Source organism: Cupressus sempervirens, chromosome 7, assembly GCF_028749045.1.
Source record: "Cupressus sempervirens isolate cs-2001-9-10 chromosome 7, ASM2874904v1, whole genome shotgun sequence".
NCBI classification, from domain to species: Eukaryota; Viridiplantae; Streptophyta; class Pinopsida; order Cupressales; family Cupressaceae; genus Cupressus; species Cupressus sempervirens.
Window position 1 is genome coordinate 3391522 of NC_143124.1, and position 25396 is coordinate 3416917.

The following is a 25396-nucleotide window of genomic DNA, read 5'->3' on the forward strand; positions in this document are numbered from 1 at the left end:
TATGTACTCTGTATTCAAGAGAGTCTTATTCAAAGTCCATTTCCTTCACATCCAAACATTAGTTCCTTTTCAAACTTTTATACCCTATGCCAAGAGGATGATTTAAAGAGCACAAAAATGAGTAAGTAAATCAAGATCAAGATCCTAATAATGTCCAAGCCAATCTATTCTTTGACCACGACCTCATTTCCCTTGATCCTTGTCGTAACCCCATTATCCAAGCTGATCCATTTCTCCTTGATCTTTCAATTTCTAAGAAAGAACAAGATCACCATTCCATATTCCCTAATGATCCAATTCCAAGTCAAGATCAAAGTATCCCTTCACCCCTAGATCCTCCAAAAGTTCCCCCTATTCCTTCATGTCCACCACAAGATTCCACCATCCCTTTATATCCTCTTCAATACCCTATCCTATTGGCTAGTCCTATCAATGTTCCCATTCCATTGTAGGATCTCATTATTCCTCCTAGTTACCCTAAAGTTTTAAACACATTTGTGCAAGATGTTCATGGACCCCTTCTATTTAAAATGGGTACCCTTACTTCTATTGAGTCTAGTCCAATTCATTGTCCTATCAAGTTATTTAATTCATTGTCCTATCAAGACGTAATGCATTACAATGTCACTTATACAAAAGTTACTTATACGAATGTTTTGACATCTGTATAAGTCCTAACTCTAATTTTGATTTAGAGTTCTTGCTTAACATTAGACATGTTGATCCAGCCAAAGATATCAAACATGAGCTACAATTCAAGGTGCATCGAAGAGGCTATGATGAAACAGCTGACAAAACATTGTCTTATGTGCTATCAGGCATTAGCTCAACAAGAACATTAAGATTTTTAAGCATATTCAATTAAGTTGTAACAAAGTACCACATTATGAAAGCTAAACCAAAAGAAGTCTTCTTTGAGATGAAAGGGTGCTTCTACTCATCAGTACACATCTTAATGGCTCTCCTCAACTGGATGGGCATGCCAATGATCTAAAGATAGCCCTTAATGAGATGTTACTTCTTATTCCCACTACTGGGTCCTCCCCTATGTATTACATTCCTTCAAATGATGAAAATGAGGGCATACTTGCTATTAATGCTATAAGTAACCTTGTTGACTTAAGTGTGGTTGTTGTCTCTACTTCTCCTGCCCCTAAGGAGTTCATTGTCATTGTTGTTGTTGGAAGTGTTGTGGTTTCTATAGATGTTGGTTTTCCTATCCTCACACTTGGCGAACTTCTTGCCTAAGTCTTTGTTGGTTTAGATAGATCTTTGGACTTCAACTTGGCAAGTTGAGGCAGCCAAATATGAAAAAAGATGGATTACCTTTCAAAGAACCCCTCACTCTTTTGACATGACCCTTCGATCCCATAAGCTAGTATCTAAGGGCCTGTTTGGTGAGCGAAATAGGAATACGTATTCTGGAACACGTATTCCAAAAATTTTGAATTCCTTGTTTGGATGCACCAAAACAAAATTGGAATACGAAGTAAAAATGGAATACATATTCCATTTTTGGCCCAAAAATAAGGTTTTGCAATTCCACCAAAATAGTTGGTATTGGAATACATATTCCTATTCCATTTTTATTTTTTTTAGAAAACATAAATTTTCGGGTCCACGAATTCCCATCAAATATTGGCTGAACCAAACGAAAAATAGGAATACGTTCTATTCCAGAATACGTATTCCATAATATGTATTCCTATTCCGCTCACCAAACGGGCCCTAAAGGAAAATTTGAAATCTTGTTTTTTCCTTTGAGGGGTGAAATGATGATTGATTGTGAGGAAGAGTGTATTTAGCTCTATTTTCTTCATATGTCATGTTTTGTCCTCGTCTCTCTTAACAGAGGTTGTTGTATATCTTATGGTGTGAATTTCAAGTTCCTCGATTAAAAAAATGCCTTGTCTTCTATAAATCTCTATTATATTGAATGTTTATGGTCTCTAATTACACTTCAATTTTGTTGCTTATTCATTATTATCAATTACATGTAGTCATTAGTCCTTATTTCTACGCCTCAAATGGACAAGTTAAATGCTTTTTGGAAAATATTTTGTACACCAAATTCAAGATATTAGTCTCCTTATCATATTACTTTGATCCAAGGAGGTTAGGTCAATATTCATAGATATTATGAACTACGTAAATTCATTTGCTTATTTGAAATTCACGATGTAAATTTTCATGAATAAATACAAATCTTCAAATTTATGACCTTTTATTGAAAAACGAAAAAAAAAAAAAAAAAAATAGTGCCTTAAACTTTAAATATGATATAGATAATAAATAGTTGATCCGCATGAATATTATAGACAATGTCCCCAGGACCTATTATTACAATTTTATTGTAGATACATTACTTCTGTATTTAATATTATCTTAAATGAGCTCGAACACATCAAATGACTTTGATTGGCTCAAAAATAAGTTAGATATTATCTTACATGACCTCAAACACATCAAATGACTTGATTGACTCAGAAATAAGTTACATTGCACATTTTCCTCCCGACGTTTAGGTTCTTCTACACCAGTCACAAAAATGTCAAAGATCACATCAATGGATGTATCCAATCTATGTCAAAACCATAAAACACACAACTCCATGAATTAAATAAACCGCATCCAACTTGCTGAAGAGCTTCATACATTGAGAAGATGGCATTCAACCATGGTAAAAAACTCAATGACAAACTTTCAAAGCAGGACTTCTCCAACTACACTTGGAGTTGCCACTCGAAGATATCTTTTGCCCAAAACAGATCTTTTCCAACTGAACTTGGAGTTGCTACTCGATGATATCTTTTGCCCAAAACAGATTGTGGAAGAATCATCACCATAGAAAACTTACTGATTTAATGCAATGCTTATTACATACAATCTTCAGACTGTCTGTCATATTCGAAAAAAGATCAAATGTTAACAAATATTAAAAATCTTAATCTTATCAAATGCTCACCTTTGGACATGACTGAACATAGAGGGTTTCCAGTTTCTGGCAACAGCATATAGCATGCTCTAAGTCACATCCTTCTATCCCACATGCCTGTGAGAGACAATAATGACATGATACAGAAATAAGTTATAACTAAACTGCTTTTAACAGGGAAATTAAAACCACTAATGTTTTAACCAGATCATAAATTTGAGAAAGGGATTGTTAGTGCAGTAACAAACCTCAAGTATCAATATTATCAAACTTGGGCATTCCAGCTTAAGTTTCTCAAGAACAAGACAATGGCTGGAGTGAAATCATTCATCACCAAAATAAACATTTAACACAAAATTGTTGCCGAATGAGAATTGTTTCAAAACCAAAGTGTGACTTTGACAATAGGAAAAAAAATTAAAACCCACCTAAAATCCAACACAGTCAGATTCTCACAGACCAAACTTACATCCTGTAAGTTTACACATTGGTACAAGTTCAAAATAGAAAGACTAGTGTATTGAGCAGATTAGGGAATAACAAATTGCTTGATGTCAAAACAAAAAGTGCAACAAAGAGTCTTAAGTGTGTGCGCTGAATTTCCTCTGTTAGTGACTACATAATCTTTCCAATCATAGATTTCTTCCCTAGCCTCCAAACTCAAGTTAAGGCCATCCATATTTCTATATCCACTTAATTTTACATCGGTGAGGTGCAAGCAACACGCCAAGAGCTCTTCAACCATGGACCGGGAAAAACAGCAATTTGATAAGTCTTAACACGAAGCTTTGGAAGAGCCCTTCCTCCATAAAGAGGCACGAGTGCATTATCATCAAGTCTTTTACATGCCTGGAGGTTCAAAACCTAATTTGCATAATCAAACAAAAAAAAATGTTAGAGCCTTCGACCATAAAGATTTATCTAAATAATGCACAATAGAACTTGCTATTTTAACATAATACCTCTAACAGTGGGCAAGAAACTATAATATGCTCCAGACTTGTCGAGTAAGTAAAAGACAAATCTAAAGTTGTTAATGAGGAGAATTTCTTCAAAGTGGAGAGACCGTCTGGTCCAATTGATGTGCATAACATTAAAACCAATGACTTCAATTGAGGACATGCACCAGATACAGACTCCAAACAGCTATCATTAAATGCTCTGCCATATCATCAGACACTAAATAATTATATTGTCATCCAAAAAGAACTGAAGTGGTGCAGAAGCACTTTCATGATATACCACACCCATGGGATGCCATGAGCCTAAAAAGTGTAATCAGTTGTCACTACGAGGTCTAGGGACTTACAGAACAAGTGATATGTAATAATGACCCAAATTGTAAAACCATTGGCCTGAGTTGCATATATAAGCCCTCATGGTCAAACTGGTGAAGGGGGTAAGGGTAGAGTTTGCTGTTCTTAGGTGTTGTGAACATTTTCAAGTCATATTGCACCTATTGTACGGGGTCTGAAATGGTTTGGGTGCAATTCGTTGCAAAATGCAAAACATTTTGAATGTTGCTTGACAACATTGTCACCATCTTAATGCGATCTCCTTAAAAATCCCATCAAATACCTCTCATTGGCTAGATGGTTCAAATTTTGATTGATTGAGAGGGTATTGATATATTTATGATCCAATGGGTCAAACTCAAGGACATATATATATGAAGGGTTGGTGCAGGGGGGTCAGGCGAGAAACATAAGGGTTGGTAGGAAATTCTGATACGACAGTGGCAGACTCATGAGGGTAGATACCAACATAGTATTTGGTGTTTTGTCAGTAGAGATGGAGGTTACTAACCGACAAGGATAAGGCATTGTAAGGTCATGGAATGGCTTGAGAGAGTATATGAGTCTTGGGTGTTCAAGGGTATGGAGAACCAGTTGTCAAGGGTTGCAGAGGCCTCGGTGGCAAGTTAGGATAGGGTTGAAGGATCAAGTTGTGATAGAAGATAGCCCAGATGACAACCAGTAAATTGACACGTGATCAGTACTTAGGTGTGATCAGAAATTGATGGAAAACCAATATGAGGAGCATGGTGCTTGGAGGGAATTGTTTGTGACAGGCTCTGACAGTAAGTAGATCTTGAGAGAGTCATTATGCGATTGGCTGATCAGTTGAGGCACTTGGTGTTGGTCAAAGGTAGTGAATTAGTTTAGTGGCTTAGAGGATATTTTTGATGAGAGAAATTGAAGAATCAGTCCTTGCACATGGGACAAATGTGTTGAACCATTATCCTTTGCATCAAGAGGAGATTGGTTGAAGAAAACAATAAAAACACACTGAATTTTCCAGCAACTTTTGTGTTCTTGACTAAACCATTTACACTTGTGCATTGGTCTTAGTGAATAATGATCTGAAATGAATTAAGGAGACATTAGAACTGGTTTGGTGTTACTTAATGAAGCTTGTTCAAGATATTGGCAGATTACTAAGACCTGGTCTAAAACCTTCCCTGAACAAGGGTTTCATAAAAAAATGGTTCCAACTTCATTTGATACCGTTGAAGCTCGATGGCCATTGGTGCAACCCAAGTAGGGGTGATGTATATTAGGAATTCAAAAGCAATTTGCAGGAGTCATCCAAATGCTATTTTTACCAGATAGCCCTAGCTGGCATCCTCGTGACCGGCTCAGTTTCAAGCGTAAAATTGGTCAGAACAGATGAAAATGCAGTTGATCAAGGCCAAGTAACGATTGATTCGGTGCAGAAATGTTGTGACAGCAATTTTTCAATGGTTGCCTAGTTTGGACACGTCCATTTGCAAGTGCTCGTAGTTCAATTGCATCCAATTAGGTCTAATTGACCTATTAGGAGCAATTTAGGGCTTTAACATCTGTTGAAGGAATCTGAACCTGAACATTTGTAGTCCTGTGAAACTCCCAAATGAGTATTTGAATCTACCCTTAGTTTGGTAGGTTATTCAGGAGTCTTGTGGAATAAGCCAAAAACATTGATTAGGCCGACCTAATTCAATTGGGTTTCCCTGCTAAGCAACCCTGTTATAATCAGCTAATCAGTCCAGAAAACCTTTTGGGCCAGGTTTAATGGATGGATTGAGTTATGGTGAACATGTTGAGGATGTCTTGGTCCACTACCATGGTTTAGGAGACCTGATACTTGTTCTTGCCTAAGTTTTGGAAGGTGGGTGATCATAAGGTGAGCATGGAGACCTTATGGACCTTGTCACACAAAATGTGTGAATTGATCAAATAGTTTGTCTAATGTTCTCGAGTGTTGGAAGACCCTAAGAAGGTCGGCTAACTTGTGTGGTTGTTGTTGAATCAATTTCCTTGCAATTTGTAGGGATAAGCCTAAAATCTTGCCTCCTTGTCATGGATTTACATCACAAAAGCTTATATCTCAAATAAAGTACCAAGAAAATTAAGTTCACGAACAGTAAACAAATAAAAACTACCTGCATAAAGAAGCATCAAGGAACTCCAGACGAAAACTACAAATTTCTGCTTTCAAAAGAGCACCACATCCTTCCAGCTTCAATTTTGTCAGTTGAGGGGCTCTGACCGTAAGTTCTTTCAAACAACACAATCTCGAAAAATCAAGAGACAGAAGAACATCCTGAAAGGATAATATTTAAGTGTTTAGCATGACAAATAATTAAATGGATGGAAGGATTCACAAATTTTTGAACTTCGTCATTAGATTTAATGGACCATGATTTCATAAATAATGATATATGCAGCATCAACTCAACAAACATTAAGTTAAGATGAGGCTAGTATACTGGACAAAACATGTGAGGTATAATTTCTAAATTTATTTTTTCATCATACAGACACAAAGTCATGAATTTTGTTTAGCTATTCATCATCCCGAATATTGAAAATTAATTGACGAGAAACAATTAAATGCATGCAGCGCACAGTATTGCCCATCCATTGCGAAGGAAAAGATATTAACTTACAGAAAAGAGTGATACTCTTGCTAGATGATCACAACGATTTAGACATACTCTCTGAAGTATTGAGCATGCTAGTTGAAGGCTAATCACTCCACGACAACCAGAGAGGGAAAGTGTTTGCAAGGATGTGCTACTTAGACTCGCATCTGAAAGAGACTACAAAAAATGAAACATATTTAAAAACCTAATTGGAGGGCCGTATAGAATCCTAATTAGATATATTGGAAGACGCAAATTACTTTTCCATAAGGTGATAATGAAGTATAGTACAAATAAGGTGGTAATGATGTATAGTACAAGCAATGAAACATATTACAAGTAGTGACACATATTTGATATCCCTACAGCTTGGCATTATCGATACTAGGTGTTTAATCTATCGAATTCATACATTTCTTACTGCTGGATGCCATTTATTATTTGGCATCTCTTGTTTTTTAGGTCAGTAATGCTCACCATTCTCTCTTCACTCTCTCTTTCTATTGAGATATTTTGTCTTTATTATCAACAATGTCATATCATGGGTGGTTAAGCCTTGTGTTAATGTATAGATTAGTTATAAAGATTTTAATTATGAATCCTGTGTATACTTATGTTATTATTATTTATGTTTAGATATATATATATATATATATATATATATATGCTGATTCAACTTACATATATATTTTAATAAAGTAAAACAGAATAATCTATGATAATCAAAGTAAATGACATTGTTGACCTTGCTAACTTGTATTAGCGGTTTAACATGTCGGATTAACATATCAGGTTTATAATGGTTCAAACATATGATATAATCCACCAATATAATACGTCGGGTTTAACATGGCATATCGGTAATAGAAAGTCACGCCCGATAGACGTGACTCAAACATGAGTCACGGCTATCGGTCATGACTCTCTGTTTTGTCTCACCGGATATATATTACTTTACCTTCGCGGATCTCCAAACACACAGTGAACACAGAATTAAACAAGTCTTCAAGTGGATGCTTTGGTAGATCAGCTCAGAAACTATTTCAGTAACCTTATTCACCATCCAGAAAATTTGTTCGACAGTATATTCTAACTGTATTTTAAGAAGTTGTTCTCAGAAATACAAGTCTTATAGTCTGATACTTTAACACCTTGTCACGAGTTTGCAGACTATCTGGGTTTTCGTATTGCAGTTTGTTGAAATGTTGCTCAATGCATGAGCAAAGACAGAGAATTCCTTGACTAATGTTCAGTATCTTTATATTTCTTATCTAAACATTGTGGCTGTACCACAGTTAATATATGCTGTTATTATGCAGTCAGTTTATGATCTTAGAACAGTATTACTGGCTATTGCTTAACTGTCATGAGTTAACAGTTATAAGCTTGAGACTATTGCATATGTTTTGAGAATACAAAAAATGAATCATCTTTTTGTGGGGCTGGGTTTTCCACCCTCAAGTGGATGGTTTTCCCAGGATAAAGTTTTGTGACTATGTTCCTTGAGAATTTTGATCTGATGTTTGCATTTATATTATTCTGGTTCAAAATCTCAACACAGTGACTATACAAAACTCAACTTAAAGCTAGGGTTTCAATATTAAAGTTCTCGTTTGGTGGTGGTAATAGTTGTTGGGCCCATTTGCCGTTGCACCAAAAGCCATGACTGTTAATGAACATGGAACACCACATAATTAACCACCTGTGGGTAGGGGAGCGCATCGCATCACCCAACAATCTCCCCCTCGACGCGCATACCAGGTGCTTACACGGGTCGGGAAGGCACCGGGGAGATTTGAACCCATGACCAAGCCAAAACCAGGCTCTGATACCAATTGTTAGGATAAACCACGGACAGAAATAAAAACTACATGCAAATATAACCAATAACAGAAAATAATAGAACACACAGAAATGAACATAAGGCACCAAGATTTAACGTGGTTCACCCAATCCCTGGGCTACGTCCACCAAACAGCAAGTCCGATCTTATTATAATCCAGTGATTACAACCTGATTACAATCCGTAATCCCTTACAGCTCAATACCGCCGCAAGAATCAATTTCGTATCACCACCCATAAAAAATACCCAACCCTAAGCCCTTTTTATACAAGTATTAAACCGCTTTAGGGTTATAACATGTCGGCCATATGTCGGCCATAATATGTCGGCTACCATGTCGGCTACTTCCAAAAAAAAAATTTCAGGGCGATGCCCCGAACCCCACTATTTATGAAGTATGTACAGTACTTTCCTGATCAGTCACCACAATCTAACAATCTCCCACTTGGGGACTGATCAGGCTCCACACTAAACAACAATCTCCCACTTGGAGACTGATCCTGTAGCAATACAACTACCGCATGGGGCTCCCACTGGATCAAACCACCCTAGACTCTGCTGTTCTTTTATTCACATTTAGTCTAAAAGACCAATTGAAGCTGAAGAGGAGTTCAGCTTCTCCCTTGTGACAACCTTTGTCAACATATCTGCTGGATTTTCATTGGTATGTATCTTCTCCAGCTTTTAACTGTCCATCCTCCAAAACTGACCGAATGAAATGGTACCGCAACTGTATGTGTTTGGTCTTAGAATGCAGAGCTGAATTCTTAGCAAGATGAATGGCACTCTGACTATCTGTGAACAAATAATTATCCTTCTGAGGATGTCCCAATTCTTCCAAGAAGAACTGAAGCCATATCATCTCTTTGGCTGCCTCTGTAGCAGCAACATACTCTGCCTCTGTAGTGGAGAGAGCATTAATCTTCTGTAGCCTAGAAACCCAGCTCACGGCTGCCCCACCAACAGTAAAGACATAACCTGTAGTACTCCGCCTGGTATCAATATCCCCAGCCAAATCTGAGTCAACATAGCCCTGTAAATCAGTAGTAGAGCCCCCAAAGTGTAAACACTTATTGGATGTTCCTCTCAAATATCTGAGAATCCACTTGACAGCATTCCAATGCTCAAGACCTGGATGACTCATATACCTGCTAACGACTCCCACTGCATGTGCAATATCTGGCCTAGTGCATACCATAGCATACATCAAACTTCCTACATCTGAAGCATAGGGTACCTTGGACATCTTATCCTCCTCTTCCTGTGTCTTGGGACACATCTCCTTAGTCAATTTCAAATGACCAGGTAAAGGTGTGCTGACAGCTTTAGCATTCTCCATAGAGAAACATTGCAACACCTTCTCAACATAATCAGCTTGAGATAGCGTCAATGTTCTGTTCTTCCTATCTCTGCAAATCTTCATACCAAGGATTTGTTTTGCTGCCCCCAAATCCTTCATAGAAAATGCTTGTGCTAACTGGCATTTTAGCCCCTTAATATGATGCATGTTAGACCCAGCTATAAGCATATCATCAACATATAGACAAAATAATGTAGCTATCATCATCCAACCTCTTAAAATAAACACAGTAATCTGAATGACACCTGTTATATCCATGCTCATGCATAAAACTGTCAAATTTCAGATACCATTGCCGAGGTGCTTGCTTCAGGCCATATAAACTTTTCTTCAATTTGCACACTAAGTTCTCCTTACCTTTGACCTCAAAACCCTGTGGCTGAGCCATATATATTTCTTCATCCAAATCACCATGAAGAAAGGTTGTTTTAACATCCATCTGCTCTAAATGCAAATCTTCAGTAGCCACAAGACTTAAAACAGTACGAATAGAAGTCATTTTAACAACAGCAGAAAATATCTCATCAAAATCAATTCCCTTTTTCTGTGCAAATCCTTTTACAACTAACCTGGCCTTAAATCTTTTCTTACCTCCTTCCTCTTCTTTCAACCTGTAAACCCATTTATTCTGTAAAGCCTTTTTACCTGCAGGCAACTTGCACAAATCCCATGTCTTATTTTTCAGCAAAGAGTCCATTTCATCTTTCATTGCAGACTCCCACTGAATCTTAGTATCCACCTGCACAGCTTCATCATAACTTTCAAGTTCACTAGCATCAGTAAGTAAAATAGAATACAAAGAGGGAGAAAACCTTTGTGGAGGTCTAATTGGCCTTGTTGACCGTCTAACATTCACTGGTGTGTGTGGTATTTGTTGTTGCACTTGTTGCACATCATGAGGAATGGCTGGAACATCAGCTTTTGGAGTATCATCCAGCACTACATAATCATCTTCTTTCTTCTCATGTTGCTGCAACAGATCTTTGTACAACACTTTTTCATTGAATATGACATCCCGGCTTCTTATAATTTTATGATTTTCAAAATCCCAAAGCCTATAGCCAAATTCATTAATGCCATATCCAACAAAGACACATTTCTTTGATTTAGCTTCTAGCTTGGTTCTATTTTCAGAGTCTATATGAGCAAAAGCTTCACAACCGAAGGTCTTGAGAAAAGAATAACTCACCTTCTTACCAGTCCATGCTTCCTCTGGAATACCACAGCCCAAAGGAGTAGAGGGACCTCTATTAATCAAATATACTGCAGTATTGACAGCCTCCGCCCACATGTGTAAGGGCAACCCAGCATGCAACCTCATGCTCCTTGCGCGCTCCATTATAGTCCTGTTCATGCGTTCAGCCACTCCATTTTCCTGTGGAGTCCTTGGAACAGTTTTTTGTCTACGAATACCATTAGTGGAGCAATAATCTTCAAATTCATGACTGCAATACTCACCACCATTATCAGATCTGAGACATTTTAATTTCTTACCAGTCTCATTTTCAACCAAGCATTTCCATTTCTTAAAAGTTTGAAATACATCAGATTTCTGTCTAAGGAAATAAACCCATACTTTTCTAGTTGTGTCATCAATAAATGTAACATAATAATGAGAGCCACCAAGGGAAGATACCTGAGCCGGTCCCCATACATCTGTATGCACAAGCTCTAATTTCTCCTTTTTGTTTTCCTTCCCTGTCTTTACAAAACTCACTCTCTTTTGTTTTCCATACACACAACTTTCACAGAAATCCATATTCACACATTTTAGACCTGGTAAAACTTTCCTTGAATGAAGTACTTTCATACCTTTCTCACTCATGTGCCCAAGTCTATTGTGCCACAGCGCTGTATCAGAATCTACAGCAGCTATTTGTTCTCCCTGCTCAACTGCAGTAATTGTTCCTGAATATTCATTTTTCTCTGAAACAATCAAAGTAGAAGGAACAATATGACCTGTACAAAGATATAAGGTGCCTACTTTCACACCTTTTGCTACTACAAGGGAACCTTTTGAAACCTTCCAATTTTTATCATTAAAAGTAATTACACAACCCTCATCACCGAGTTGCCCTGCTGAAATTAAATTCCTGCTCAGCTTTGGAACATGTCTTACCTCATGTAGTAGCCAATGATTCCCATTCTGCAACTTAATCTTAATTTTTCCCTTTCCAACAATCTGACAGGGTTCATTATCCCCCAAATAAACAAGCCCAAAATCCCCTTGGACATAATCGATGAAATAACCTCTATGAGGTGTAGCATGAAAAGAAGCACCAGAATCTAAAACCCATGAATCATCAACACTCTCTAAAGACAGAAGCAAAGCATCCTCTTCGGATTTGTTACTTACCACATTTGCCTCTTTGTCTCCATCTGATTTATCTCCTTCATTTTTCTTTCGAGTCCAGCAATCTTTCTTTTTGTGCCCTGGTTTCCCACAGTACCAGCAATCATTTGGTCCTCTCGATTGAGACCTCCTCCCCTTTGACTTTCCTCTTGATTTCCCACGATTTCTGGAGTTACTTCCTCTTTCAGTCGTTCTGCCCCTGCTTTGTGCATTTAAAGCACTTCCTGATGTAGATCCACCTGAGGATTTTCTACGAGTTCCCTCACTTAAAATAACACCGATCACATCATCATATTTTAGGGTACTTGATCCAGGAACAGAATTACTCACCGCCATTACCAAGCCATTCCAGCTTTCAGGCAAAGAACACAAAATCAAGAGAGCCCTAATTTCTTCATCAAAATTGATACCCACAGAAGATAATTGACTAGTAATAGTATTAAACTCATTTAAATGATCTGCAACAGATCCACCTTCTGCCATTTTCATATTAAATAAACGCTTCATGAGAAATACCTTATTTGAAGCGGAGGGCTTTTCATACAGTGTCGCTAGGGTTTTCATCAAATCTTCTGTCATCTTTGCTTTTGTAATATTAAATGCCACCGATGGTGCCAAGCATAACCGAATGCTTCCGAGTGCCTTTCTGTCCAAAAGATCCCATTCAGCCTCTGACATAGTTCCCTGATTCTTGGCTTTTCCTTCCAACGGCTTCCATAAATCCTTCTGATATAAATAGTCTTCCATTTGCATCTTCCATAACTGGAAGTTCTGCCCATTAAACCTATCAACCCTCAACTTACCCTCATCTGCCATTGCTCCCACTCAACCGTGAGACTCCCACTTAACCGTGAGACTTTCCTGCAGAGGATAACTGAGAAACAACTAGGCTCTGATACCACTTGTTGGGCCCATTTGCCGTTGCACCAAAAGCCATGACTGTTAATGAACATGGAACACCACATAATTAACCACCTGTGGGTAGGGGAGCGCATCGCATCACCCAACAATAGTTTTGTGGATAATGGCTGTGTGCTTATGCCAGCTTTGTACTTTCAGATTTTTATTGATAAAAATATATATTTGCCTAGTAAAAAAATGATTCCATTTCCAAGCAAATATGCCTCTCAAAACACATACCTCACAGCCATCAAGAATAAGTGTGCTAAGCATCAGACAGCCACCACCCACACTCAAAGCTTTAAATATTTCATCACTCAATGATTCACACTCTCTCAAGTCAACCTCGGTGAAACAAAGACATTGTAATTTTATTGTCCTCAAGTTCTGGTATTTCTGTAGGACTAATTTCTGGCAAAAAGACACAAATAAACCACTTGTTCATTTCAAAGTAAAAATTTACAACAAACTTGTAATATTAATCAACATTGTTAAGAGAACCTAAAGGGTGGTTGATGTAATGTCTACGTCATTAAGGATCGGACAATTTGCGACATCTATATGCTCTAGAACCGGTCAAGACAAATGGAGGACATCAATGCTGCCAGCAAAACAAAGAAACATAAGAAATAAAATACAGAACTAAATATCTCCAACAAAATACATTACCTCCTAAAGAAACCAGCTTACTTGCTGCAATTGGCAAGACTTATCTGACAAAGCCTTGGAAGATTTAAAGTAACAGACTTTAACGACGAACAGAAGTCAAGTTCGAGTGTCTGTAAACTTATTGAAAATCAACACAAATACTAGGAACTATAAATTGATTAGTCAACATAATAGATCAAATCGAAATGATTTACCTCGACAAAACAACACTTAGATAAATTAGATGTTATGGTAATTCCAGAATTATGTAGCTTCAGATGCGTCAGCTTTGGCAAACCTCACATCCTTGAGATATCAAGATGTCCCTTTTTTACCATAAAGAGTCTTTACCTAAATTAGTTTCACAATATATAAAGGAAAACGAAAACTACATTAACCTTCATTGATAGGTTGAAGCAGTAAGATGCATCCAAAATCTGAAGATATGGACAAACTGCTGCAATACCTCTAAGTGTTCGATCACTGAAACTCGAGCACTCAGAAACATGCAAAGACTTCAATAGTGGACATGACTTAACTGCAACATAAATTGTATAGCTTGTAATACAGCGTGGAGCCATATCAAGTTCTTGTAGTATAGGGCAATTCAAATTCACAGATGTCACATTTGAGTGCTTAAGGCATAGGGTTTTCAATTGATGGCATCTGAACAACATGAAAAATATTTACTCCTCTTGATAGTTCTTAAAGTTAGTAGATAAAGGTTGATTTAAAAGCACAATATATACCTTACAAAAAGTTTGTCTATAAGGCATCCAACAACCTGAAGATGTTGCAACGATTCATGTTGGATATGTATCCCTTCAGTGTAAGGAAGCAAAGGTGCGCAGAATCGCTTCCTACACTAATCTTTGAGAGGACGATTATGCAAATTCAATTAGCTATTGCAGAGATCTCAAGAAATGCATAACAACATAATCAAAATAACAAAGAACACATAACACAGTGATTACCGTGGGGAAACCCTTCCGGGAGAAAAACCCCACCCTCCAAAACTTACACAATGTATTATCAAACCAAGATGATTAGAATACACTTGCAATGCAAGTTTTTACAGGAGTGCATCACCACAACTCGAACTCGGAGAGACTCCTTCTAGCACCGGTCTTGCAAACTAAACTCAATTACACAAACACCTCCCCAAGCCCTCCTTTTATAGTGATTTTACAACCTGGAAACCACTTGTGGTTTTACAAAACCATGGGCAAAACTACCATGCCACATGTTACCCATTTTTGACATTTACATTTCCAATATGGAAAAATAACCAAGTTAAAATAGTAATCTCATCCACAATTTTGTCTCTTAGTCTAGACCCCAATAAAAGTCACAAAATGAGTCATCAAGGCTCTAAAAATGTCCTACCTATATTCTACTATGGACAAGACTCATTTTTGACAACTCATTAACCAATTTCCAATGTATAAACATGTGAAAAACTACCACAAACAAATTCTGAAATTTTCTAGAAAAAGATTGCAAGGTTGAGACACATGTTCTCAACATTCTCCCAATTGTCAAACACCTTGCATGAGTCAGGGGATCCAAAAATATCATGGACTTAATTGCTAGGGGCCAAGAGGCCCATAGACTCTGAACACCATCTGAATTTCTCTATGCTCACGAGCTTAGTTAATACATCGGCAACATTCACCAAAGTCTACCTTTTCCAGCTTCACCTTGCCGTCCTCAACCATATCTCTCACAAAATGATATTGTACATCAATGTGCTTGGTCCTCGCATGAAAAGTCAAGTTCTTCGCTAGGCAAATTGCACTCTGGCTGTCGCTATAAATTGTCACTGCACCCTGTTTGAACTCTATATCTGAACACAATCTCTTTAGCCAAATGGCTTCTTTGCAGGCATGAGTAGCTACCATATACTCTGCCTCAGTAGTGGACAAAGTGACCACAGCATGTCGCTTACTCATCCAACTAATTACACCACCAAATAATGTAAACACATATGCACTGGTGGATCTTCTTCTATCAACATCACCGGCCCAGTTTGAATCCACATAGCCTCAAATATCCAAGGAATGCTCGTTTCCTATTCCATGAAAATATATTGAGTACTCTGAGGTACCCCGCAAGTATCTGAAAACTCTTTTTACTACATCCCAATGTGCTCTTCCTAGATTAGACATATAACGAGAAAGTACTCCCACTACTTGGGCAATGCCTAGTCTTGTACAAACCATAGCATACATCAAACTTCCAATAGTACTCTGATATGGTACTCGACTCATCTCTTCCATCTCTAATGGGGATGTGGGACACTGTGAGCTAGAAAGCTTTGTTCCCATAGTAACAAGAACACTTAATGGTCTTGAATCCTGCATATTAAACCTTTTCAAAATAGTACCAACATACTTACTCTGGCCTAGCCAAAGCTTTCTGTTCTATCTATCTCGTATAATCTGCATTCTCAGAATGTGCCTAGCTGCACCAAGATCTTTCATTTCAAACTTTATCAAGAGTTGAGATTTTAACTCTACAGTCAAACCTTTTCCTTTGCCAAAAAATAACATGTCATCAACATATAAGGCAATAACCAGAAAACCATCACCATCAGATTTGAAATATATACAATGATCAGATTTAGATTGCACAAATCCCAAACTCAACACATATGTATCAAACTTCTAGTACCACATCCTAAGACTCTATTTTAAACCATACAAGGATTTCTTCAATTTACAAACCAAATGACTTTTACCTTTCATCACATAGTGCTTTGGCTGTGACATGTAAATTTCTTCCTCCAAATCTCCATGAAGGAAAGTAGTTTTCACATCCATTTGCTCGATCTCTAGAGCATAAGCTACTGCAATAGAAAGCAAAAATCTAATGGATGTCATTTTGGCTACTGGAGAAAAAATCTCACCCTAATCTACTCCCTCAACCTGAGAGTAACCTTTTGCAACCAAACGTGCTTTATACTTCTCAATGCTTCCATCTGTACCCATCTTCCTTTTGAACACCCATTTACAACCAACAGGCTTCCGTCCTTCGAGAAATGGTACAAGGTCCCATGTTTGATTCCTCTTAAGAGCTACCATTTCTTCATCCATGGCTATTTTCTAGGACTCTGAATCAGTCATACCAAGAGCCTCTTGTACAGATCTCGGTTCATCAATATTAGCATTCAATGCAAATATGCATCTCCAATCATCAAGAGAATACCCATACCTTTCAGGTGGTTTCCTTTCTCTAGTAGATCTTTGAACAAGATCTGGTTCAGGTTCAGGAGGTTCAAGTTCATGATTAGGTTCTACCTCTTCCTCTGATGATTCAAAACTTGTAGAGCTCTCTTCAACATCTCATCTTTCTAAGGGCCTCGATTCAACTTTCTCAGGTGTAGCAGAAAGTTGAATCACATCTTTCTTTTCTTCCATCTGTTTTGGCTGCACTGTAACAGAAGAAGGCTTAGTTTCTCTAAAAATAACACTTCTGGAATAAAATACCTTTTGTGCAACAAGATCCCAAAGCTTGTATCCTTTCACACCATAACTATATCCGATGAAGATAAATTTGACAACTTTGTTGTCCAATTTTGTCCACTTCTCCTTTGGCACATGAGCATATGCCTCACAACCAAACACTCTTAGATGTCTAAGTGAAGGCTTGTGGCCCGACCACGCTTCTATTGGTGTCTTATCAACAAGCGCTGATGTAGGAGACCTATTTATCAGGTAGCAGGCAGTGGCTATAGCTTCAGCCCAAAACTTTTGTTCTAGTGCAGCACCACTCAGCATACTCCTAGCCTTCTCCATCAGGGTCTTGTTCATTCTTTCTGCAACTCCATTCTACTGTGGAGAATACAGAGTTGTCTTCTCTCATTTAATACCACAATCTTTACAAAATGTGTCAAAATCATTGGAGCAAAATTCACCACCATTATCAGTTCTCAAACATTTTATTTTCTTTCTAGTCTGCAATTCAACCATTGCTTTAAATTCTTTGAAACGACTGAAAACTTCAACTTTACTCCTAAGGAAATAAACTCGTGTTCTTCTACTGAAATCATCAATGAAAGAAACATAATAAACTGATCTACTAATAGAAGGAACATCAACTGGACCAAATACATCCAAATGGATTAGATCCAAAATATATGAAGACTTATGAGAACTCGAGTAAAACTAAATGCGGTTTTGTTTACCATAGATACAATGCTCACAAAAATCAAATTCAAGATTGTAGTCATTTAAACCATCAACAAGGTTCTTATTTTTCAAGGTCCGTAGACCCTTCTCACCTATGTGGCTGAGTCTCTGGTGCCACAACATGGTCTTCTCTACAAGCAACTTTGATTCGGTAGACAAAGCACCCTTGGGTACCCAAAAACCACGACCATCAATTGAAAGAGAAATCTTCTCCTTCTCCAACTGAGTAGTCTTTTTCACAATCTTATTAGAAGTACTATTGCACTCGACTGTGCATGCATCAAGATGGTACAATGTACCCAATCTACTTCCTCTTGCTATTACCATAGCACCTCTCACCATTTTTACACCTGCTTCAGAAAACTGTACAGGCACACCCCTATCTATTAGCTTACTAACAAATAACAAATTCCTTACTAGTCCAGGGATATGCAAGACACCATCAAATCTTCTAATTCTACCATCAGAAAATTTCACACGAATACTTCCACGACCAACAATATCAAGTACTGAATTATCACCCAAATACACCTTACCACCATCAAAATTTTCGTACTTACTAAACCAGTTTCTATTATGAGTCATGTGGAAAGATGAAACTAAGTCTATTAACCATGCATTTTCACCTGCATGAGTGGCCAAGGCTATGATGAAAGCATCTCCATGTTCCTTCTCGAACTCAAAATTAGAATCTTGCTTCTTCTTTTTCTTCTCCTCTTTACAGTCCTTTTGAAAGTGTCCAGGTTTGCCACAATTCCAACAAATTGCCTTGGACTTACTAGAAGATTTCGATCTCCCTTTATTTTCAGACTTAGAATGGCCATGTTGTTTTTCATTCTTGCCTCTTTCAGAGAGACCTCCTTTATCTTTTCTGTCAGTCACATCATATTGTGTGGCTAAAGTCGAATCTGTGGGCCTCAACTTTTTATCATCAATCGCATCCCATAGATCTCGATCAGTCAATAGATCTTCCATCTTCAGCTTCCACATCTCAAAGTTTGTGCTAGAAAACTTTTCAACATTAATTCTCCCTGACATGCTTGCCATATTTTCAATCCTGCAACATAGAAATGAAATGCTCTGCACAAGCTCCCACTCAAACCTTGATTAGCTCAAAAAACCCTATACCCAACAAATAGAACCAAAACTGGCCAGGCTCTAATACCACTTGTAAGGAAGCAAAGGTGTGTGGAATTGCTTTCTAACAAATGATCTGGGTGCGTGCAAAGGAAGGAATACGCTTGCACCTGGGTGGGCGTGCCCTACACTAATCTTTGAGAGGACGATTATGCAAATTCAATTAGCTATTGCAGAGATCTCAAGAAATGCATAATAACATAATCAAAATAACAAAGAACACATAACACAGTGATTACCGTGGGGAAACCCTTCCGAGAGAAAAACCCCACCCTCCAAAACCTACACAATATATTATCAAACCAAGATGATTACAATACACTTGCAATGCAAGTTTTTACAGAAGTGCATCACCACAACTTGAACTCGGAGAGACTCCTTCTAGCACCAGTCTTGCAAACTGAACTCAATTACACAAACACCTCCCCAAGCCCTCCTTTTATAGTGATTTTACAACCTGAAAACCACTTGTGGTTTTACAAAACCATGGGCAAAACTACCATGCCACATGTTACCCATTTTTGACATTTACATTTCCAATATGGAAAAACAATCAGGTTAAAAGAGTAATCCCATCCACAATTTTGTCTATTAGTCTAGGCTCCCATAAAAGTCACAAAATGAGCCATCAAGGCTTTAAAAATGTCCTACCTATATTCTCCTATGGACAAGACTCATTTTTTACAACTCATTAACCAATTTCCAATGTATAAACATGTGGAAAACTACCACAAACAAATTCTGAAAAAGATTGCAAGGTTGAGACACATGTTCTCAACATTCAGAACCATCACTTTCTAAGGTGGCATGAGTGACACTTAAACAGCTCAACATGGGACATTCCACTAATAGTTGGAAAAAAGCACCACCTAAATTCTCACCATGTATTCTTAACACCTCAAGGTTCCTGTATATCACAAATATTGAGTGAGAGAAATTATCATGGAATTAAATCTTCAATTACACTTCAACAATATTAAAAATAACCAAATTAAATCCAGAATGAACAATCTTACTTCAAATCTGATATCACGTGCACAGGAGTTTTCAATTGAGAACCTGGTATATTTAATTCACCAAGCCTTCTATGCTTGTGGCACTTTCGTGCAACTATCCAACAACAGAGAGAAAAAACACATTATCTACTAATCATAACACAATTGTGAAGAACCTCCTTATAGCAATATCGTGAGAATGCTCGAAATAACAGAATACAAAGTGATAGCAGAACTCAGAATGAATCTACTGATCGCAGACCACTTCGAGGGGGTAACCTCCTTTGAGCAAGCTCAATACAATAAATTCGTCCGTGCCCATCAAGGGCCTCAACCTATTCTTATATACTGAGTACGATCTAGAAAAGTAATACTACCTATGCATGTGGGATAATAAAATATACTCACAGGACGACTTACAAAGCATATGCGTCCAACAACACTACTCTGACAAAATAAACAGAAGGAACACACAGGTTCCTAACATCCCCTCTCCCTTAGAAAAAAGCTTTGTCCTCAAAGCTTAAGGTGTGGAAATTGTTGTTGAATCTGAAGAAGGGGTTCCCAGGTAGCATCCTCTGGTTGCATGCCATGCCACTGAATCAAGACCTCAGAGATGGAGCGAGAGCGAAGCTGGCGAGTGCGCTGGTCAATGATTGCCACCGGCTCCAGGATAATGGATCCTTCCGTATCCATTTCAGGGAGAGTAGTTTGTGCTCTGACAGTGGTACCCAGAACTTTCTTTAGACAAGAAACATGAAAGACTGGATGAATGCGGGAAGAAGGAGGAAGTTCCAGTTTATAAGCAACTGAACCAATCTTCTGTAGAACCTTATAAGGCCCATAAAATTTTGGGGCCAGCTTATGACGCCCTTTCAGCTTTAGGGAGGATTGTTTGTATGGCTGTAGACGAAGAAAAACCATATCCCCAACTTGAAATGAGCGCTCAGAACGGTGTTGATCTGCTTGCTGTTTCATCCGATTACGGGCCATGTGAAGATTATCCTGTAAGGTACGAAGAATCTGATCCCTACTGCGGAGAACTATGTCAACTGCCTGGACTGGTGAGCTGTTGGGAGTGTAGGGAAGGAGCACTGGAGGTGCCTGACCATAGACTGCTTCATATGGAGTCATTTTAGAGGCAGTGTGGTAAGAGGTATTGTACCACCATTCAGCTAAAGGGAGCCACTTGGCCCACTGATGTTGCTTTTCGGAAGTGAAGCAACGAAGATAAGTTTCCAAGCATTTATTGACAATTTCAGTTTGACCATCAGTTTGTGGGTGATAGCCCGAACTCATCTTCAGTTTGGTGCCAGTTTTCTGAAACAGTTCAGTCCAAAAATGACTGGTAAAAGTTGCATCACGATCAGAGACAATGGAAGAAGGGAGTCCATGAAGACGAAATATATGGTCCATGAAGATTTGTGCAACAGAGGAGGCAGTATAGGGGTGGCTGAGGGCACAAAAATGACTATATTTCGAGAGACGATCAACCACAACCAAGATCACTGTCTTGCCACCGGATTTAGGAAGCCCTTCAATGAAATCCATAGAAATATCAGTCCAAATCCGTGTAGGGATGGGCAATGGTTCGAGCAAGCCAGGAAGGAGGGTCGTTTCACCCTTGTGGCGTTGGCAAGTATCACATTCAGCCACCATCTGTTGAATCGTCTGTTTCATCCCTTTCCAAAAGAAGTTTCTCCTTGCGCGCTCATAAGTTTTGAGGAAGCCTGAGTGCCCTGCTGAAGGAGAAGCATGGAGTTCATAAAAAATAGCCTGATGTAGAGCTGGGTTCTGAGGAAGCACTAGCCGACCCTTGTATCGAAGAGAAGCACCATCCCAAGAGTAATGTGGTATAGCAGAAGGATTATTGGCTAGCTGGCGAATGATTTGAGATAAAGAAGAGTCACTGTCATAGCCCTGCTGAACAGACGCTAACCAATTGGGAATGGGCATAGAAATAGCGGAAAGGGAAGCTTGATTATCAAATGTGCGAGAAAGAGCATCTGCCACAATATTCTCCTTACCCTTCTTGTAGGTGATCTCATAATCATACCCCATGAGTTTGCTGACCCATTTCTGTTGTGTAGGAGAGGATACCCGTTGTTCCAGGAAGTATTTCAGACTTTGGTGATCGGTTCTGATGCAAAAATGACTCCCTAAGAGGTATGGCCGCCACTTCTGTACAGCATGCAAAATAGCCATCATTTCTTTTTCATAAGTAGAGAGGGCTAGATTCTTACCAGAGAGGGCTTTGCTAGTGAACGCAATAGGATGGTCATCTTGCAGGAGAACAGCACCCAATCCATTGCCGCAAGCATCACTCTCAATAGTGAAGGGTTTGGAAAAATCTGGCATCGCGAGAACAGGTGTACTGCACATAGCCTGTTTCAGTTGTTCAAATGCAGTCTCAGCAACAGGGGTCCAGGAGAAGGCATCCTTTTTTAACAGAGCTGTCAATGGTGCTGCAATTTTCCCGTAATCTTTGACAAACTTGCGGTAGTAGCCAGTCAACCCCAAAAAACCCCGAAGGCTCTTGAGAGTTTTAGGATGCGGCCAAGTTTTCATGGCATCTATTTTTGTAGGATCCACCCGCACTCCATGGTGTGCAACAATATGCCCGAGATACTCCACTTCCTCCTGGCCAAACACACATTTAGATAGTTTTGCACAGAGTTGATGATCAGAGAGAAGTTGCAAGACAAGCTCCAGATGATGGAGATGCTCAGCCCAAGTTTTGCTATATATGAGGATATCATCAAAGAAGACCAGAATGAATTTCCGGAGGTATGGTCGAAATATGTTATTCATCACTGCCTGAAATGTTGAAGGAGCATTCGTGAGGCCAAAGGGCATGACTAAAAATTCATAGTGACCATCATGTGTGCGGAAGGCAGTTTTAGGTATATCCTCCTCATTAACCCGAATTTGATGATACCCAGAACGAAGATCTAACTTGGAGAAAAAATGAGCCCCATGAAGTTCATCAAGAAGTTCATCAACAACTGGAATGGGGAACTTGTCCTTTATAGTGAGATGATTAAGTGCTCGGAAATCAATGCAAAGTCGCCATGACCCATCTTTTTTGCGAACAAGCAGAACTGGAGAAGAAAAGGAACTGGTACTAGGGCGAATAATACCTTGCTTCAGTAAGTCACGGACAAGTATCTCGATTTCGGTCTTCTGATGAAATGGGTAGCGGTAGGGCCTGATGTTGGGCGGAACACTGCCAGGAAGGAGCTGAATACGGTGGTCCTCTGGACGAGAAGGAGGTAATCCCACAGGTTCAGCAAATACACCAGAATACTTGTCCAAAATGTGTTGGAGATCGGCAGGAGTGCTAGAGACTGCTGATGGCTGCATCTGAATGGAATGGAGCTGAGCGATGACACCATGTGAATTCTTCTTAAGAAGTTTTTCCATACGGTGTGAACTGATGATGCTGAGAGACCCTGGTTGTAAGCCTTTCAAAGTGTGTTGGTGCCCCTCGGCTGAAAACTGCATCCAAAGTTCAGCAAAATCCCAGAGAATGGGGCCAAGAGTGCGTAACCATTGGGCACCCAAAACCACATCACAGCCACCTAAGGGTAAGGCAAACATGTCAGAGCGCATGTTATAATCTCCAATAGAGAGACGCACATTGCGACATTTCCCTTTACAAGGTAAAGTGCCCCCATTGGCAATCATGACTTCAAAGCTAGAGCAAGGATGGATAAAGCAATCAGCCTGTTTGGCTATTCGTGGATCAATGAAGTTATGAGTGCTACCAGAATCAATGAGTATAGTAAGAGGGATCTTCTTGAAGAAACCCTGGACCCGCATGGTTTGTGGAGTAGTGACTCCTGCCAAAGCATGGACAGATATCTCTGGTGGAGCTTCTGGTGAAGGAGGTTCAGGCTGGTGAGGCTCAACCGCATCATCCACTGTTTCCTGAGCATCTACATATTCTTCCAGTTCCGGTGGAGAATCCACATCCAAGAGATAGAGCTTTTGCTGAACACATCTATGGCCCCGAGACCATTTCTCATCACAATTATAACAAAGCCCTTTGTCTCGCCTGACTCGCATCTCTGTTTCAGACAAGTGCTTGATCGGAGTAGTTCTGGGAGCTGGTATGACTGGAGGGTTGTGAGAACCTGTATTTCTGAATGGAACAAAATTAGATCTGGAGCGTTGTAGAGCACTAATCTTGTCTTCCGCTAACTTAGCCAACCCAAGGGCTTCCATCATTGTAGTAGGTCGAAACATTTTGACTTCTGAGCGAAGTGCATCCTTCAGACCACTGACAAAACAACTACGGAAGAATTCATCAGACAAGCCCTCTGTGTGATTAGCTAATTTTTCAAACTCTGTCTGGTATTCTCTTACAGTGCCTGTTTGACGCAGTTTAGTAAGTGCTCCTGTGAAATCATCAAAGGAACTACGGCCAAAGCGCTCCAAAATGAGGGTGCACAATTCTCTCCATGTTGGGCCTACATTAGCCTTGATGTACCAACGGAACCATTGAAGAGCTTCATGTTCCAAATGAAAAGATGCAAGGGGGACTTTGTGGTTATCCAAAGTATTATGCAAGCTGAAATACTGCTCTGCCCTATAGATCCATCCAGTCGGATCAGAACCATCGAAGCGTGGAAAATCAAGCTTTGGTCCACGGAAATTGCCAGAAGAGGACCCAGTATCTCCTGAATGGTTTCGGCTCATGGCTGACTGCTGAAAGTTAAGACCCAGAATTTTGTCATCCAGATCTTGAAGTTTGGTTTTGATTGATGCCATTTCTTCTTCCATGATTTTTGCTCCTGTACGCGTAACAACCATAAAGCAAGGTTTTTTTTTTTTTTTTTTTTTTGTGGAATGGGTAGAAGATGAGAAACAAAAACTTTTTTAGTTACGGCAAACTTGGATTTGGGTAAAACTCAGATAGGAAATGGGTGTTCGACGGGTGGTGGGAGACTATCTAGGGACAAGGGAAACAGAAAAATGAGGGTTTCAAGGGTAGGGAGGCGAAATGAGGCGAACAGTCCAAGAGGGATAAGGGAGCAAAATGAGGAATTGAATCTTGTGGCTCAGTTTGGTGGCGATTGGATGAGAGGTGAAAAAGATAGGGCAAACCCTAAAATTAGATAAATG

At 39.0% G+C, this 25396-nt stretch overlaps 1 pseudogene across 1 annotated transcript in view; it reads right to left on the minus strand.

The window, feature by feature from the left end:
- Positions 1–2312: 2312 nt before the first annotated feature.
- The window catches only part of LOC149545121 (F-box/LRR-repeat protein 15-like), a 55614-nt pseudogene continuing 32530 nt past the window's right edge, over positions 2313–25396 (minus strand). The window contains exons 3-9 of the transcript XR_016353528.1: positions 6867–7019; positions 6360–6520; positions 3898–4096; positions 3364–3799; positions 3184–3247; positions 2966–3052; positions 2313–2808 (exon numbers count right to left, since the gene is read on the minus strand). The product of XR_016353528.1 is annotated as an F-box/LRR-repeat protein 15-like (transcript). The remainder of the gene's footprint in view (positions 2809–2965; positions 3053–3183; positions 3248–3363; positions 3800–3897; positions 4097–6359; positions 6521–6866; positions 7020–25396) is intronic.